Below are 4,189 nucleotides of genomic sequence, written 5' to 3'. Positions count from 1 at the left end.
AAGATGTAACACACCATACGCCTGGCTCTGCTGTCTCTGTCATGCTAGGCTTAGGGCAGCTGGAGGAAAAACTCACCACTTTTCCTCTCTTTCTTCTCCTACTACGCTACAATTTAATGAATTAAGATGTAATAGTGCTGCTCACAGATAACTTGCCTGCTAGAACACCTTGAAAATCTTTGCTTATTTCTTGGATTTACAATTCATTTTAAAATGTTTTTAAAGGAATTTCATCCAAAAGATCAACAAGTAGAAAGCAGAGCCCATATTTAAAGATTTCACGAATAAAAATTTACAAAGTGTGCCTTGCAGATAGTCCAGCAAAATGTTAGGTGTGTTTCTAGGTGTGTGAACAGAATATATAAGTTTGTGGTTGTAAACATTGTTTTAAAAACTTGCTCCTATTGTTGCTACTTTAAAGATAAAAACTGTGTTCTTTCACTGCGTCTGGAATTAATTTTCTCTACTCCGCTTTATTTTCCTTTATTAACCTTTAGGGGTAATTTATCAAGTTCCCCAAAACTGCAAACACACTCTGTTCTCTTTATCAGCAGAGGTAGTCACCTTTTAAACTGTTTTTTGTTTGCGCCAATGCGGCTAGTTTATTGCCTCGAGTCTAGTGGCAGAAAAAAAAAAACATTCAGCTGCTTCTGTCCCGTTTTCAGCTTGTTGACACTTTCCATTCAACTCTTCGGCGTACGGCTAAATACTTTCCATTTTTGTTATCCGTACCTTCTTTGTTGTCGCTGAACAATTTTTTATTTATTTATTTATTTTTCTGCATTTCCAGTCATGACGGCCTCCCTGAAGCAGCAGAGCTGCGGCCGCCCCCACTATGCAATTTATCCATTGTGATATGGCAGCCATTCATCTTTTAAATGCTCTCTCATGATTTCCTCTGTGAGCGCAGAGCCGGCGGTGACCTTGAAAACGGTCCATGTGGCATATTCTGAAGAAAATGTATTCGTACACAGCCGCCAGCATGATTTCCTTCAAGACTCTTCTAGACTGGCTGTGAGCTTGAATGTAAGGAAACTCGTTTGCAGGTATGCTAATTTTAGATGCTAATTTTAGACGACGCTCGTCTTTGCTAAAATTTCAGCATGAATTTCGGTGAAATATTCCTACTTTGTGGAATTTTGTGAAATTTGTGACAACAACAACAAATAAAATGTCTTTTTTAAATTTTGAATCTACATTTTAAAAATTTAAACGTTTCAGCACTTTTCCCCTGTCCCGTAGCCTTCAGGTCAATTATCAAACTCCCCCCCTTTATATTCCCCCTTTTTCCTTTTTTTGTTATGTTTTGTGAGCCTGTCTAACCGGGCCTTGTCTGACTGACAAACACAGATGTGGCCCGCTCCGTTTCAATGCATATTAATGAAGTTAAATGTTCCGCTGTAGAGATGAGACAATGGGGCCAGAGGAGGGCTGGCTGTGCGCACAAAGCCATGTACTCTGATGCTTTACGTGGAATGACTCATCCATAAGTGAAAGAGGAATAGTTGAATAGATTGTGTATATATTTAACATTTCTGTGTGCTAAATTTTTCAGAATGTTCCCTTGTGATGCTGTGTGGACACTTCTTTTAATTCAGTATTTTTCTTGAATTATCCAAATCATCTCTCATCGGTGTTAGATGGCACAGTTAGTCTTATTTTGGCACTGATATTCTAATATTTTGTTCAAAATCAAATACTTCTTAGAAACTGCAAAACAGACAACCAGAGTTACAAGCTAATTCTCCCATTGCCTCTTCCGCCCTCATACAGGTTTCACACAGGAGGATAATTGGTGCTCCGCTGCCTCCAACTTCAATTTCTTGTGTAAATAATCATCAGCTTTTTGTGTAAATAACTGTTTAATGGAAATTTCATGACCTTTGAAAGGTTAATGAAACAGCTTTTGCATAATGCTGTTGAGATTAGAGTTGTGTAAAGTAGAGGTGGGTAGAAACCACTTTACATTTAAACAGTTACATTTACTTGAGTATCTTTTCAGACACAAAAAAAGTTTTCTTAGTAATTTTGTTATGTTGTGCTCTTACTTTACTTAAGTAGTATTCTCAGCATGTAGTTTACTTGAGTAGTTTACTTGAGTAAAATTTCCAGATGCTCTGTAATAACTTCACTGAATAAAAATAAATTTATTTCAATTAAATAACAGTCCACCAGATGCAGACAGATTATGGTAAAGTGAGACATCTTGTTTGTACACACAAGCTTTGTGTTCATATTTTCTATCTGCTGAGCCTGCTGTGCTATTTGGAGGATAAGTGGATTTACAGTAAACACCACATTTTGTCATTGAAAGTACTTTATCCTGTTCACTCTCTCAAGAAACAGAATTTGCTCATAATTTTATATTTTTTTACATCTGACAACATTTTAATATGCCAAGTCCGATTTTATGATCAGCTGCTCATACTTTTTAAACGTGTACTTTTTTAATACTAAAGCTGGGCAGATCGATCCAAGACATTGATAATATTGATACCCTATTGATATCAGTATTGGATCAATATACTGTGATAAGACTGATACTTTAGTTACAAATTTCCTCTTGAAATGCTGTTTTTCATTATTGTAGTTTATCAACATTACCTCAAAAAATTGTTTTTTTTTTTTTTGATTTTCTCTCAAATTATAACTTTTCCACTTTGTTTACTTGGGGAAAAAATGTACACATTTGTTTCATTTCTCTATTATCACGTTAATATGTTTGTTAAAATATTTTGTTGACATAAACTTTGTCCAGATTCTGTCTTAAAGCAATTCAGGGGTAAAAACTACAAAAACACCTAAAGGTCAAAAGTGTGATGATAGGCTATATCAAAATAAAAAATAATAAGAAGTATCGGTATCAGTATCAGTATCAGTATCGGCAATATTGGTATTGTATTAACTTAGTATCAAATCGATACCAAAATATGCAGCATCCCACATCAAATATTTTTGAACTATTGAGTACTTTTTACTTTCACTTGAGTATAAATGTGTTGATGCAGAAATGCTTTTCTTGAACTGTCCCTTTAAGTTAAATTCAGTTAATAAAAAAAATAGCAGATTTCCACTGCTTACAGGGGAGATAACACATAGAGGGAAGTTTTCAGTAGGATTGTTACAGAGTGGTTGGTGTGTTGTGGACCCTCCTATGGGGGCCACAGAGTAAATCAGCCTGATCTAAGCCACGCCTCCATGCTTTATTCCGGGGAGTTTATCAGCGCCTTCACGCTCAAAGCTCAGCAATCCAGACTCAACAAGAGAGCAGAGAGGAGGAGGAAGAAGAAGAAGCGCCTTGCAGGCTCCTCATGCTCACAAAAGCAGCATCCCAACTGTTTCTTCTCTCCTGTGGACATTATTAAAACCCCGCAGCTCCGACAGGATGGACTTCTTGGACATGCGCTCACCTTATGACTACACGTTTAATTTCTGGAACGACTACCTCGGGTTGTCTACTCTTGTCGCCAAAAACAAGATCAACAGCCCGATCTGCAACCCGAACTCCATCACCGAGTCTCTGAAAGCGACTCTGGGTTTGGAGGACGACTCCCCGGTTTGCTCCTGCCTGGTCGGCCAGGCCAGAGACGCGGACGGAGCCCTGGACAGCTGCTGCTGCTGCTGCTGCGGGGCGCCCGCGGGCTCCCCGCCGATCTCCATCTACGACCTGAAGGAGCGCATCTCTCTCCTCAGACCGTACGAGCAGCTGGGGGGCGGCGAGTCGCCCTCACACGGTGGGGGCTTCGCCGCCTTCGACCTGTTCTCCGCCGAGCGACGGCGCAAGCAGACTCAGAGGGGCAAGCCGGAGCCGAAGGTGTGCGTCTTCTGCCGGAATAACGGCGCCCCGGAGGAGGTCTACGGTACCCACATCCTGAAGACGGCGGACGGGCGGGTCTTGTGCCCGATCCTCCGGGCGTACACCTGCCCTCTCTGCAGCGCCAACGGCGACAACGCGCACACCATCAAGTACTGCCCGCTTTCCAAGGACCAGGCGGGCCAGAGGGTCCCCAAGGGGGCCAGAGCGTTCGGCAAAAGACTGAAGATATTTTAAGCAAGAGCAGGAAACAAAAAAGAAGAAGAAGCTGAAGTTGCACTGGAGTTGACAGACAACGACTCGAAGAGAATATCTTTTCTATGTTTGCTCTGAAATGCTTTGGTCTATATATTGTAACTGTATGAGCACATAGTT

At 40.6% G+C, this 4,189-nt stretch overlaps 1 pseudogene; it reads left to right on the top strand.

The window, feature by feature from the left end:
- Nucleotides 1-3,210: 3,210 nt before the first annotated feature.
- Nucleotides 3,211-4,189, top strand: LOC103458187 (nanos homolog 1 pseudogene; annotated as a pseudogene).

The sequence above is a fragment of the Poecilia reticulata genome, chromosome 22 (genome assembly GCF_904066995.2).
Source record: "Poecilia reticulata chromosome 22, P_reticulata-male-v2, whole genome shotgun sequence".
NCBI classification, from domain to species: domain Eukaryota; kingdom Metazoa; phylum Chordata; class Actinopteri; order Cyprinodontiformes; family Poeciliidae; genus Poecilia; species Poecilia reticulata.
This window is presented reverse-complemented; position numbering and strand designations above follow the sequence as displayed.